At 32.6% G+C, this 16,112-nt stretch overlaps 1 pseudogene; it reads right to left on the bottom strand.

Annotated features, from left to right (window-relative positions):
* Positions 1-13,852: 13,852 nt before the first annotated feature.
* Positions 13,853-14,428, bottom strand: LOC117707680 (protein LLP homolog pseudogene; annotated as a pseudogene).
* Between the last annotated feature and the right edge of the window lie 1,684 nt (positions 14,429-16,112).

Here is a 16,112-nt window from a genome sequence, read left to right as displayed (position 1 = left end):
TTCAATTAAAATTTTATTTAAAATGATTATAGCATAAACATGTAGTAGTTGAGGTATTGTTTGAATATTTCCTTAAAGGTCCTTGCATGAGAAATTTATAGTTATTCTTATGATGATATTACAAAATAATAGAAAAGTCCATAGAAGAAGACTAGTTGAGAAAGCAATTTTTGGCTCACTAGAGGCACCATTATCAAAAGGAATGAATACTTCTTTTGGAGCTCATATACTTCTTGAGAACAGATTTTTAGATAAAAGCACAACTATTGGCCTCCAGTCCTTCATATTCTACCATGCCCTTTTGATATCTGTTTTGCATCAACTCCACAGTGATAGCCCCTGACAAATTATGTATCAAAGGGGTTCCTACTGTCCAAGATATTCTGATAGCCCAACACTTTTGAAACTTCTAAATTGTAAGCTGAATATATGTATAATTTTCTTTTCACAGCATTAAGTATTTTGTTTTGGCAAAGAAGAGGAAACTAAGATGCCAACTCCCCACTTGTTACTTTGTCTTAGAACAACAATGTACTAGACAGGTCTTCTTATTGTAATTTAAAAAAAAACAGAATTGCATTATTACGTTTTGCCTGCATATTTAAAATTTTTTGAACAGATATTATTGAAAGTAAATATTTTGTTAAACTTCAAGTAAAAACTCAACAGGAACTGTTTCTAATTTGGTTCCATATTAGATTCTTTGCTCATATATGAGTGGAGACATACAAAATATCTTGTGTGGTAAAAATAACTTACATTGCTTGGTTTTATGTTATGTTGTCCATATGGCTAGGGAAAACTTCTTAACATGTAGCTCCATGGCAGTGGAAATCAGTGGCTTAGAAATTTCACATCAAAAACAGAAAAATAATAATGTTCATTGTAACGAGAAAAAAAAAAAAAAAAAGCTTCCTGTAAGTTCAGCACCTGGGAACAGGATTGATTGGATTTATATTCATGAAACCTGTTCCACTAGTTTCAAATAGAAACAACAATGATCTCATCTCCAGAATTGTGTAATTTCAACAATATTTTTTCTGACTTTAATTTTAACTCACTTATTCACATATATTCTTATATAATTTTGGTGTTAATTATTTTTTATTTAAATGATTCAATGTGTTAGAATTTTCCTGTGGTTTTAAATGGTATACAACTGGATGCTGAATGACTTCATATAATATCTGTATAAAATGTGTAAGTGAGCTTGGCCTGCATGACTATGTATTAGTACCTATGGAGGCCAGAAGGCAGCATTGGATCCTTTGTAACTACAGTTACATACAGTAGTAAGCTGTCCCTGCTGGTAATTGAACCAGGATACTCTGTGCTGTTCACTGTTGCACTAACTCTTCAGCCCCTTTTATGAGTTTTAATATTCTTACAAACAGCTCACTTTTATTTGAATAGATTCCGATAAACTCTTAATAAATACAAATCATAAGAGCTTTAATGAGCCATGAGTAGGGACCATGAGAACTCCCAATATTGGGTTTCTTTCCTAAGTATACCCCTAGTTGTATATACAAGCTATCCATCATCATATATGTTCACAGTTTTGTGCAGTTCTGTGTAAATGCTTTCAAGAGCTACGGATGGTTTTGTTTCTTTCTGCGTTTTACAGTAAAAATGTTTAATTTGGAGATTTTAATAATACTCATTGGTTTATTTTTGTTGTATATGTACACATGTCAGTGAAGGAGGGGTATTTATGTCATGATGACATACTTGTGGAAGTCATAAGACAGGTAGTGGAAAGTCTTATGGTTTTTTTTCCACCATGTGGGTTCTAGGAATTAAATTCATGCTGTCAGTCTTGTGGTTTTATACTTTTACAGATTACCTATCTCAACGTCTATAACATTTGTATCTTGGTTTTACAGAAAACTTTAATTAAAAAATAAATTCCACAATTTTATTGGCAATATTAGAATTTACTCACCTAATAAAATTAATCAAATCAAATCAGCTGAGAAATTTCTTGTCATTATTAGAAAATTTTGCCTTTTAAACTTTTCACATACAAGCATGTTATTTCAGAAGATAATCTCCCATCAAAGTTATGTGTATCTTTTTATTAATATCAGCTCTTGTTTAGATGACAGAAAAGTAATGCTAAAGGTTTAACATGAATCTAAATATATATATATATATAATACAAATAATATGTATATATTAGGTATATATATATAATATATATTATACATATTGTATGTATATTATAGGTAATTTCTAAATGTAAGAAAATATATTTTCTTTGAGACCAAACTTAGTTTATTTTTATGCTTTTGAAAATGGTATGTTGAAAATATGATTGGGTTAATCACCAAATACAATATATAACAAATAAGTGAAATCAATATTTTTTTAAAGAAGATTTTATCCTAATAGAAGAACTTCCACATTACAATTTTGCTGAGGATTTAATCTTTAGATGATAGTATAATTTAGAGATGATTGGGTCAGGAGCAGGCTAGCTTCATTAGGATTGATTTGTTCATATCGATTTAGTTGTTAGTAATCCTCATTGGAGTGAGAAGACCACTGGAGCATGATCCTCATTTGTTAATCCTCATTCTGATCCTTCCTGTCGCTATTTCCTGATACCCTGGAGGTAAGCAACTTCTTTAGCTATAAACTCTCATCCTAAGCCTATAACAATACTACCAGTCAGTCATGAGCTTAAAAATCCAAAACTGTAGAACAAACCAGATCTTGCTTTTTTATATGTTGATTTTCTCAAGCATTATGATACACTGATGAAAAGCTGACTAAAACAATTACTTCAAAGTGAGCTATTAAAATATCTATGACATTTTTGGAAAGGAGGTAAATGACCATTGCAAAATCAAATAACTTGTCAAAATAATTTATTAATAGTATATATAAAGTTGAGCAGACAAGGCAAGTAACTTTAATTTATTTTAATAATTACCTGGAAGGATATTAATATTGGTTTTAGTTCATATAAAATTTCTGAATAACGATTCAAACAACATATATAATCTTGTGATTTCTTTTTCAATTTGTGGACAAGCAGGGGCTCAGAAAAATTTTGAACAATAATCTGCTTTATTTCTGAGAGTGTGACACATTTATTTTATTTTTTTAATTTTATTCATTTTTTTCTCACACAATATCACATTTTTCCCTCTCACAAATACATTTTATTTAAAATTCTATTACATCACTGTACCACTTTCCTTTTATCCTTCAGGGGTGCTCCCAGTCTTCTCCTCCAAAAACACTTATGTGCCTCATTTTCTTTACTTTTGATAATTATATGATTAATCATTGTATATATGCTAATTATTATTACACACACACACATATGTGTCACACACACACACATATGTGTCTGTGTGTGTATATGTACAAATAGGTATGAAAATAAATCCTGATGAGTAGCATTTTTGCTGTTTGAATTTATGTGGTTTCTAGAATGCACGTTTCCAATGAGTAAATGTCAGTAAATTAGATTAGGGTCAAATATAAGGAATGATTGAAATATTTACCCAGAAATTTATAGCATTGATAAACTATTCAAAATAAATAAAAAAATGTTAACTGGCATATAACAGAAAACCATATATACATTGTTTTTATGTAACTTTATAATATGCCTCTCAGGAAACACATAAACATTATATTTTGAACATGAAGTAACAGTTTACCAATATTTAATAAAATGTTGGAGTTCTTACACATCTTTACATTGATTTTTTTAAATATGTGTGTGTGTGTGTGTGTGTGTGTGTGCCTGCCTATATGTATGTATGTATGTATGTATGTATGTATACCACAAAGTAGCTAGAGGAGGGTGTCAAAACCTCTAGAAATGGTAATCTTGAGGTGCTATGTGGGTTCTGAGAACCAAGCCTGTGTTCTCTCTAAAAGCAACAAGTGGTTTTAACAAGGAAACCATCTCTCTATCCATAATACATTTGCATTTCAACATCAGTGGTCTTGAAGCATTATATAATAAGCCTGGAGAGTTAGACAGCAGTTTTTGCTACAAATTAATGCTGATAATAAATACTTATAAATTCTAGATAACCATTTTGTATTCTGGCAGAGGTCATTTACTAAATAGTCAATGAGCCAAAGGAATATTCTAAATGTAAGTTCCTATCCCCTTATAACAAAGTAAAATTAAATATCCCATGTTTGTATATTGTGTAATTTATTTCATTCTTCCTCCCCTCATTTTTCTTACCTTCCTTTTTGACACCTTTCTCTCTCCTCATCTATTCCTTTCTCTCATTTTCTCTCTTTTTTTTTTCCTAAATTTTTAAAAAGTTCAAGACAAGATTTCACTGTGTGTTCAGATTCATCTCAGCTCCTGAGTTCCTCCTTCTTGGTTTCTAAAAGTTCTGTAAATAGTGCATACATTACCTTCTACTGCTGTGTGATTTACTCTCATTCCATACTTATTCTTTATTTTTTAAATGTTCATCACCACTTGATGTAAAGCTTTTATCGTAATATGTATAAAACACAAATTCTTAGCTATCTGTAACTTCAATGAAATATTGATACAGACACACAGGTATAAGAACAAGAATATATATAGTATTTAAAAACTGAAAAGTGTTACAGGGTTCTAATTTACAAATTTCAGAGCTATTTTTCTGTGAAAATGATAAAATGAATTTATTGGCAGGTTCTTTGTATTCATTTCCACTACAGAGCATGAAATTGAATAGTAGTACTCTCCAGTGAGCTTGAGATTAACACTTTATCATCAATTACTAAATACCAAGACACTTTCCAGTTTTGTACTACATCTTAAGAGACTAACCTTAAAAATGAACACTTTGACCCCAAAGTATGAATTCTTTTCTTGTTATATACTTACCTATGTGGGGTTCATAAAAATCACAAATACCTTTGGAGTGCTATTTCAAAGCTAATTGTATAAAGTTGTTGAAGATGCACCTGGTCAATAGTTCTATTTATTGCTTTGTATGATTTTTTCTTTCAATTTTCTTTAATTTATGTGTATGATTGTCTTGTGTACACATATGAATGTATATAATGTTCATGTCTGATGCCCTCAGAAGCCACAAATGAGCACCAGATTTCTTTTATCTGTAGTTACAGATGATTGTAAGCTCCTAGGTTAATGATAGAAAGTGAACTCTAGTCTTCTGGAAGAGCAGTAAATCTTCTTAACCTCTGAGCCATCTTTGCAGCCCTTATTACTCTAAATTTATGCCTGGCTTAATATTTCACTTCCATATGAATAGAAGTTGAGGATTCAAGAAGAAAAAAGAAAATAAAAGACAGATAAGACTGTTTCTATGTGGTTGAGGCTTTTATTATAGATATAATGGAGAGCCAGGCAAAGGCATCTGAAGGAGTCCAGGCTGAACATGACTGACAGACTGAACAGGGCCATGTGAGAAGATGGGCAAGGTGACAAGGGAGAGCCAGAGGGAAGAGTACAGAAGATCTGGTAAGAAGACCAGAAGACCAAGAATTCAAAAAGACCTGTAGCCAAAATGGCTGAAGTTGTAGAAAGAGATCCTCGTGGTTAGAGGAGGAAGGACAACCACATCCTTTTACTGTGCTGAAGAGTTTATGATAAGTAGACTATGCTACCCCGGATGTTTCTGTTTTATATTTAAGACATTTTGACATGCACTGAGTACTGGTTGACCATATACAGATACTAATTAGGTTGTAGCTGGTAAATGATAAGATCATCTTTAGCAAAATGATATTTCATAAAATTTTAATTCATTTTATGTCCAGATCACAACTCCCTCCTACCTTTTTTCACAATCCCACTCTTACAAACCCCCCTTTTCCTAATCCCCTTATCCTCAAAGAAGGGGAGCCCTACTTGGGAATATAACCATCCTGGGTCACCTAATCTCAGTAGGTCTATGCATAGCCTTTCCCTCTGTGGTCCAACCAGTCAGTCCAAGAAGAGAAAAAGGAGATCCAATGGCAGGGAACTGAGACTATGATAGCTTCTGTTCCACTTTTTAGGAGAACCACATGAGGACAAAACTGCACATTTGCTACTTTACTCGGGATGTTATTCTGAAGTTCCATTCATTTGCCTGCAGTATCCATGATGGTTTTATTTTTAAAGCTGAATGTATTCCATTGTGTAGATGTACCACATTTAGTTTATCCATTCTTCAGTTGAAGGAGATCTATATTGTTGTCAGTTCCTGGCTACTACAAATAAAGCTGCTATAAACATAGTTGTTTGAGTGTCCCTGTGATATAGTGGACAACATTTAGGTTTATGCCCAGAAGTGGTACAGCTGAGTCTTGAGAAAGAGCTATTCTCAGTTTTCTGAGAAACTGACAATTTGATTTCCAAAGTGGTTGTCTAAGACTGTAATACTACTGTAGCCACCCAGTGACCACAGACGAACGGGGTTCACCTGAAAGGAGGGCTGGAAATGAAAAGGAGAAGGAGGGGTGAAAAAAAACATGGAGCTAAGACTGAGTTCTCTGATCAAGGCTCAAAGTTTAATATTTAGCTCTTGTATACATAAGGAAAGCCTGACAGAACCCATCTTCTGTTTCAGCTGGATTATGTCCCAAATAAAGGTCAGCAGGAGTCTATTCATCTAAGTTCCTGTAGGAAGTTGTGCATGCAGCCAGGACTGATATCTCCACCTAGGTTCTATTGTAGCAAGGTCAAATTCTTTCTGGTCTACTCAAGGCTGAGGAAGGGATGGTGGAGTGTTCCCCTTGCTCTGCATCTTCAACAGTATGTGCTATCTCCTGAGATTTTTATCTTAGCCATTCTTACTGGTATAAGATGGAATTTTAGGGTCATTTTGATTTAGGGTCATTTGATTCTGATGCAGGAGCATAGGTGTTCTCAGAGGGCATACAGATATCTTCCAGAAAAGGGTTTTGACTTGGTGAAGAAGCAGGGAACAGGTCACTATGACTTTGTATGATTCATTTGTTCTTATTTAAGCTGGTACTTTCCACCAAGGCTAACTACCCAGAAAACCTATGACTACTTGTTCTTATTCAGGTTGCCTGTTTACAAGATCTATCTGTTCTAGGGTCAGTGTTTTCCCACAGAGACCAAGATTTTGTGTCAGCAGGCATGTATGGTTAACTTAGGCTCATGGCCGATTTAGGTCTTCAGTGTATAAGCAAGGCTGCTCCCGACAGGAAACCATACCCAATACTACTTATATGAAAAAGAACCGGAGACTAGATAGCCCAGGGACTTAGGGAAAACTAAATATGACTTGTATAAAAGATGGCTTCTAGTAATATTGTGCTATATATACTGTTAGATATTGCCTTATTTATTCTTCATCAGAGAAGCTTTCTCATACAGCAGGAGAAAAACAAATACAGAGCCAGACAGCTGCACATTAAGCAGAAAAGAGACACAGGAACACACAACTCTAAATGAGATTTTCCATTGAATACCTATGTGAGATCTCAGGACACCCAGCAGAACTGGAGGCAGAAGGAGTGTGGGAGGCAGAGGAGATTGAGGACAACAGGAGAACAAGTCTTTTTAAATCAACTGAGCAAAGCTCATATGAACTCAGGGACTGAAGCTCAGGGACTACATGGGTCTGTACCAGATCTGGAGGGCCCTGTGATTTAGAACTCTCAACCAAGACTACCATATACAGAGGTGTTTGGAGACCAGTAAATTGTTATGCTAATTTGTTTTATTTAAGTTATATTTTATACCAGAAAAAAATAAAATTTAATGATCATCTGAAAAAAAAACACTGAAAGTATTTTAAAAGACAAAAATTTGTCTATATTAATTTCAAACATTCAAACTTTATAATATAAAATTTATATGTTTACTTTTTATTTAAATAAAATATCTGAATCTTGAAAGTATATAATCTATAGTGAATGACACATCACAATATATAGCATGACTAGGGATATTCTAGGACATACAAGTAACCCCAGCCATCTCATGTTAAGGAGATAGCCAGAGGATTGAAACCTTAAGGTAAGATGATTCTCTCTCTCTCTCTCTCTCTCTCTCTCTCTCTCTCTCTCTCTCTCTCTCTCTCTCTCTCTCTCTCTCTGTGTGTGTATAGGCTATAGGCAGTATTACAAGATCATAGTATGTAACAGGTCACTGTCAGAGATTCCTAAGGAAAAAAAATCATCAACTAAATATACATATGTACATAGACACATGTATAATAAGCACTATCTACAAGGCAAGTTCATAAATTGTAATCAATAATATCATTCCTGTTATTATTGTTATTCCTGTTATTATTGACTACTCTGTGCACTGTCTTTTAAGTCTGTATAAACCAAAATGATAAAGAAATAAACACTACCACTATGCCTTCCTGAATTATACAGAACTGAGAAGACACAAGAACTGCTGAGTGTTTTGTCAGAGTGTGGATAACGAATCAAGGTCAAGAAAAAAATGCTGCCTTTCACCTAAAACCAAATTTAATAATGCATTTTTAAAGAGGCATGAAATGGTTGACACTTTCATTAATGCAAACATACATTTGAAGAGATTTGCATTGTGACAGAATATGCAACATTTTATCTATATATTTCTTACTATGATACTTAGAATATCTCAGGTAAAGAATTTATTATAAGAAATAAAATCAATAAATTTATGTACTATTTGACTATAAGAAGATTTAAAGATCTGAACATCATTTGATTTGATTTTTTTATCATCAGCACCACTTAAAAATACACAGTAAACAATTATTTTTAAAATATATTAGGCATATATATTTGATTCAACAACATACCAAAAAAAAAAAACCAACAACAAAAAACAAAAAACAAAAAATGAGCAAACAACAAACGTTTGCTTCTTAGTCACCAAGCGAAATCAGTGTCCATTATTCAGATTCTGTGAATATTAAATACTAACTTCTTGGGTAATAGATGACAAACTTTAATGATTTCTCATGTAGCACAGTGAAATCACTCTAAATTGGTATACCTGGAAATGTACTTTGTGTCATTAATTGAGATTTCAATTTATAAAATCATGAAATCCTGTCATCTCATCCAGTATTTTAATCTTAACACAATTACTACAAGGTAAGAAGGATTCAACATATTAATACGTGACCAGCAGTAAAATATTCAGTTCACCATACATATTATGTATTCATGACAATTTATACAGATTTCTTGAATTAATATTCATATTTAATACTTTTCAATAATTTTTTAAAAGATTATTTGTTAGTTCACATGTTAATTATTTTAAATTCTGAGAAATAAAGTATACATTAACTATAAATTTTCTAAAGGATTGAAAAATATTGCACTGCTTGCTTATGTTCAATTTATATGCATAACATGTATCACTTTTAATATTGAAATGTTGTGTTCAAATCAGTCCAGAAAAGTAAGTTTGTTTTAAGTTTTGATTCTCTGTTTTATATGTGTGTGCATGCAGGTGTGTGTGAAAGATTGTAAGTGAGATGGTACAGGAATGTATGCAGCTGCATATGCATGTGAAGGGTATAGATCACCCTCAGGTGCCACTCCTTATGAAGAGTCTATGTTGCTATTGTGAGACAGGGACTATCTATCACATACTATCAGAGGCTCAATAATTTGGGTAGTATGACTTGTACTATTTACATATTTTTCTTTTTCCTTCCTCTCAAAACCTTACCATGCACCCTACTTCCACTATTCTATCTTTCAAATTTATGGCCTCATTTTTAAATTTTTGTGCATAGCATTTAAATATATATATATATGTATGTGTATATATACATATATATGCATATATACATATATAATTTAAATAGATATAAATATATATTGAATTTTTATATATACATTGATTAATATATACATATTAAATATATATATATGTATATATATATATATATATGACCTATTAAGTCTATATAAGGTTTCTTTTATATATGTCTTCTATATGATGACTATTTATTATTGCTTAAATAATTGATATACTCTTACCACTGTGTCTGGGGTCTCAATGCCTCCTGCTTTGTACCTTTTCATGGTTTTGTTCTTTGTATTTTAAAAATTCTCTCCACCAGGCTTTATGTACCCAGGGTACCTAAGGGCAACATCACCAGAACTGGAATGTATGTCTCCATTTTACTTTGTACATTCAGCTAGCAAAAACATAAATTAAATAAAATGATTATCTTTTTGAATTATTGAGTTTCAAATAGTGTATTATATCTATGCAATAGACTAAAGTAAATAATATTAATTTAATGAGAACTTCGTTTCATTGGTGGTATGAAATTGTCAAAGTTATTGATAAATTTAATAAATTTTCCCTAAACTCTAACCTATATTGTTAGGTATATCTCAGATTTATCTTAACAATTTTTAAATTTATAATATAAGGGGAGAGAAATGTATGTAAGTTAAAATATAGAAGAAAATAAGAATTTTATAATAATTTTGAAAAAGCATAATAGCAAATGAATCATGGATCAAAATAAGAAAACTGAATAAATTAAGTTCTTGTAACAGAACTATAGGTAATAACCATTACAACTAACTTTGCAAAGTAAATTTAAAATAAGGAAAATCACTCACATAAAGTATCTATAATAAAGCACAATATATGTAAGAAACATACAAAATACTTTTTAAAAACAAATTATCATTTTAAAATGAACAAGATTTAATTGAATACCACATTTAAAGCATTCTTACTGGAGTCCAGTTCAATATGGAAGGGTCTTAAGAAAACAAAGTAAAGAAGTATGGAGTCAGAGGCTATGGATGAAGGCTTCTTCTTTTTTATCTTTGGCAATTATTCTCTTTAAAACCATTTTCTATTCTAAGGTCCCAAACCATTGGCTTCTGACAATTAACTGCTGGCAAGCAGCAAGGAATTAAGAAGTGCCAAGGGCCTAATAATAATTTCTTCTGAGTTCTCTAGTCCAAGTGTCTTCTTCCTCAGTGCCTAATTCCTACTCCAAGTTGTACTCTCTGAAGTGTCTGATTTTCTGTTACTCCAAATTGTTTTCTTCTGAAGTGTCTAATAACTAACTCCAAATCGTTCTGTCTTAATGCCTAATTCCTACTCCAAGTTGTACTCTCTGAAGTGTCTGATTCTCTGATACTCCAAATTGTTCTGAACTCTCCTGTCTGCCTCTCACCTTTTTATATGTCTCACTTCTAAGCCACGCCTCTAAGTCACGACTTTAATCATGCCCTTAGGTCTTGTCTCTAAATCTGATATCTAAGTCACACCCTTAAGTCACACACCTTTAAGTCTCACACACCCAAGGGAAAATCCTGGGTATCTAAAGCAAGATGTTATCAGAGTGTGCTCAGTTGTTGTAGGCTAATGCAATCAAGTCTCTGGTCAGGGTATATGGCTCAAGATGGCTGCAAGCATGATAGCCGCCTTCTGTCGGCTCCCCACAACAAGTGTTCATGTGTACTTCCATATGTACACTTATACCTATACACTTAGGTATATACATATATATAGACACATATATCCATCTATCATCTATCTATCTATCTATCTATCTATCTATCTATCTATCTATCTCTATCTCTATCGCTATCTCTATCTCTATCTCTATCTCTAGCTCTATCTATACCTCTATATTTGGGGGATGGGGCAGAGCCCTCCAAGCTACCACTTTAAATCATCTCTCTGTCTTTTTGTAACTCCTTAGACAAAAGCTCTTTAGAAAATTACCTCATAGGTAAAATGCTACAAAGAAGGAAGTTACAGGATGTTGGTATTAAGTTCAAAGCAGTCTTTAATTCTATAAGCTCACTATAAGTTTAAAGCAGTAATTTCACATGGCCTTACTTTATCATAGTGAACACTGTGGTTTCATCCTTGGACAAGACACAGAAGGAATATTTGCTCTATAACACAATTTTTTCCCAAGCCTATTTATCTTTTTATTGTAATTGAGAAAGCTCATTGTATTCCTCATTATGCAGCGTTTATTTACTATTCTATGAGGAGTGAGTACATTCTATTCTTGATTCTAACTTTTATGTTTCTGACAGAACAACTTAAAATCCATCTCCTAAAACTTTCTTCCTAAAATTATTTGAATCAAATCAGCACTTCTATAAAGTCATAAATTAATCTAAACAGCATTAATTCATGAAAGGTCATCTTCCTGTAGGGTTGCTGATTTGCAGGAATCATTAGGCTATGTAATAATGACAGGAAAGGCATATCAGTAGCAAGAAGCAATCCTGAGATGAAGTCTCTAAGGACCCAACATTCTTAGAGCTCACCCATCTCAGGCCATGCAAAATGGTGGGCCATCTTCAGAAAACTCAGCGGCATGACTTCAGCCTTTCCTAGGTGGTTTCTGACACAATTCATTCCTATAAGGTTTTCTGTAATCATGCACATAGCCTGTTTCTGTAATGTTCAGCAGTATCACTAATGTCACTAGTTGTTTATACTGACAACATAAAATCCTGTTTAGTATAGAGGAACAGATAATTGAATTTAATTGTATCTTAACAAATTTGATTTTAAATTAGCAGTATTCAGCAATAGTAAGGGTTAACATATTAAAACTTCTAAACATATTTTTCTTTCAGTCTATCCATTTCAACCAGTGGGATTTTGAATCGTTTGTGAACATAAACTGGTATTAAATTTCTCCTATATTTTTTTGAAATATATATTATCAATTCCTAGAACAAGCAAAGAAAATTCCACACGGGAGTTTTCTTGATGGTGAAAGAGCATCTATGATTTTAACATAAGAGATGAAAATAAAATCTTACATTACTTATGACAATGACTATCAACTCAAGTACATTCTTGGCATCTGTGTAGTGAAATTGACTTACATTATTTAGTGATATACCAAGAATGTCTCAAACTAGCCTGACACTATTTGGCTAAAGAAGGATTTCCAATCCATGGGGAATTTTGAAATGTGTTAGGTAAGCCAAATTTCCATTCTGCTATTATCTGCCTTTTAAAGTATGCTCATCATTTACTTTCTGAGATGCCAAAGTATGTAAATTACAATGTCTGAAGAAATGTAAACTGAATATCAACTCTCTTACTTGCTTCATCAAGCAACACCTGAATTAATCTGTTAATTCTCACCCATTTTCCTCAGACTATACTTGAAAATTTAGAGAAATAATAAGAAACACTCAGGAGAGCTTCATCCTTTACAGGAAATGCTTAATGAATTAAGGCAGCCATCTGTTGAATCAGTGTTAAACTTTGAACTTGGCAAAGACAACACCCCAAGTAAACTTTATTAGGAAAACTCAAAATCATAAAGAAGCATAATTCTTCTAGATTAATTTATTTATTCATTTACTTGAGCTGTGGTACAAGCAAAGGTGCATATGTGAAACTTGTTACGCAGTTGTAGGATAATGAGAGGAGAAAATATATATGGTGTGACATTGTCAAAGAAAACAATTAAACAATCAAAAACATTAATTAGTTACTTTGAAAAATATACAGATATTTACAGATATTTATTTTGTGTGAGTATGTATACAGCTATAGGTATGAATTTATGTATTCATGAGTGTACATGCACATATGTATGTTTGTATAGAATCCCAGAGCATAACCTCAGGTGTCATTCTTCTGTAGACTCAGGGCTTACACATTAGGCTAGGCTAACTATGTAGTGAGTCTCAGGGATCTACCTATTTTCTTCTTTTCAGTATTTGAATTACAACCATGCATTTTCATATTTGTTTTTTTTTTATCACCAAAGATATTTTATTCAAGTTCTCAACACAAACGAGTTATTTTGGTTTTGAGTTACAGAATTAAGTCCAAACTGAAAACAATTAGCTTTTTTTTTTTTTTTTTGTCTGTTTTCTTGTTTTTTCAAGACAGGATTTCTCTGTGTAAAAGAGCCCTGGGTATCTTGGAATTGCTCTGTAGACCAGGCTGGCCTCGAACTCACAGAGATCCACCTGTTTCTGTCTCCTGAGTGCTGGGATTAAAGGGGTGCACCACCATGCCTGGCTCCCTTTCCAGTCTTTACGGGTCTACCAGGCCAGGCCTTTCTTGGCCTTTGCTCTGCTTTTCCCCCATTTCTTTTCTCTCTTGGCCTTCAGTCTTTTTCTTTGCCTCTGGTTCATCCATTCTGGGTACTGGCCATGATGGTCTAAAAGAGTCTTTTTGTTTCTCTTAATTTCAGTTTCCATTTTCATGTCATCCTTATCATCACCCCCGTCACGCTGCACTTCCTCACACTGCATCGTCTCCTGGCCATGTTTGGGTGCCACCACAGTTGCTATCTCTTTGATGTCTTTCATTAGAGCATCACCGTCAACTCTGAGGATGCTTTTAAGTTTGTTGAGCTCCCTGGGCACATTCTTCTTCCTCTTCTCCGCACGCATCTTCCTTTTCCACTTACTCCGCAAGCTTTTGGCCATGCTTCACCTGGCAGCTGAGAAACACGATCGATCGTACACCACGCACAGGACGCCAACCACTCATATTTGTTTTTTATTTTTCAAATAGTTTCAGGGTACTAAACATCTGTTATCATATGTGGTAGCGAGGCAAGTAACTTTATTCTTTAGCTTCTCATTTTCCTCAAGAAAGAGACTATTTTTTCATTTATTTTATGCATTAATCACAACTGTTCAAGAATATACATAGCCATATTTCCACAAATAGTTACTTCATTATCAACAGTCACAAACAAATTGAAACACATATTACATGGATATGCCAATATGTTCATATTTATGCATGAGTATACTGAAAGTAATAATTTAAAAATACATAGAAGGCAGAAGCACAAATATATGAGGTTCTATAGTTCTAGATGGATTGCTTTATTTATCAGTAGAATATGATTTTATATAACAATTTCACAATCCAAAATAGACCTTCTAATCTACGTTAGTTTTTTAAATCAAGTTATAAATAGCTTTTCTTACAGTTTACAATAATAAAAAGCCCCAATATTATAAAGCCTAAAAATCTAGTTTGTATTGAATCCCATTATATTTGATCTTCAAATAAAATAAATATAACTACAGCTACCTAGTTCATAGTTAACACACTATTCAGAATTAGTATTGTTACACTTGCATTGATTTTGGTAAAATTGCATATTAGTGTTGAATTTATTTTAGAACACAGATACTAACTTCTAAAATTAAGAAGATGAATATATATACAATTAAATAAATATATATATGAATACTTTAAGTATATTGTACTTTAGGTGATTAGAGTAGATCATATAATACAGCAGTATCTGATTTAATCAGGAATGTGATATTAAATTTTTTATATGGTTATTTCTTTATTTATAATAAATATAAAGTTTGTGAATTCATAAGCATAATTATTGTTGAATGTTGTTATAATATAAAATATAAAACTTTCACACCAACATACTTATGGAATGAATATAAAATTGAATGAAAATTTGAAATTAATTATTTAAAGACCATATGTTGTTTTTTTAAAAAAACCTTTCCCTGGAGATAAGACAGGATATTGATGAAACTTGTAGATGACTGGTCAGTCAAAACTAAGATATTGCTAAAATTATGGAACATATTATTTTATAAGCTACCAAAGATAATTTTAACTAAACAACTTTAGCAAAGAAAACCTTTCATGGTTGGATAAACTGTTCTCACAAGCTACTGGTTTTTAAACCAAACACTTGTACCTGATATGTGCAATCCAGTGAACCAACAGAAGATCTTAAAAGAAAAACCCCAGCCCTTGCTCTTGGTTGCCCTTTAGAATTAGGGTTAAAAATGTTTTGCTAAAGACATTATATGCTTTTGATATAGAGCAAGGGGAATTTGAATTAGAACTGAGCTAGAAGCATCATCTCTTCTGCCTAGAGTTCATAATGCCAGAAGTGCTGGGCAAGGCTCTAGGGAAGAAAGTCATCCGTGGTCTTACTCAATTGTTGAAACTATGTTCTTTAATACTGAGCTTGATGATAAACACTCAGGTGCAATAATGAGAGTACCAAAATTTTATGACTGAAATTGCAGCATGCTCCATTAGAGATAGTACGCATTTTGTACTATAAATTTGATCAGAAGGAAAATCTAGGGATGTCTTGGGCCATAAAAGATGATTTTCTACTGATAATTTTATACATGTGCATGTACTCAACTACCTAATAAACACA

The sequence above is a fragment of the Arvicanthis niloticus genome, chromosome 4 (assembly GCF_011762505.2).
Source record: "Arvicanthis niloticus isolate mArvNil1 chromosome 4, mArvNil1.pat.X, whole genome shotgun sequence".
NCBI lineage: Eukaryota > Metazoa > Chordata > Mammalia > Rodentia > Muridae > Arvicanthis > Arvicanthis niloticus.
Note: the sequence above shows the minus strand (reverse complement) of the source record. Positions and strands in the feature narration are given on the sequence as shown.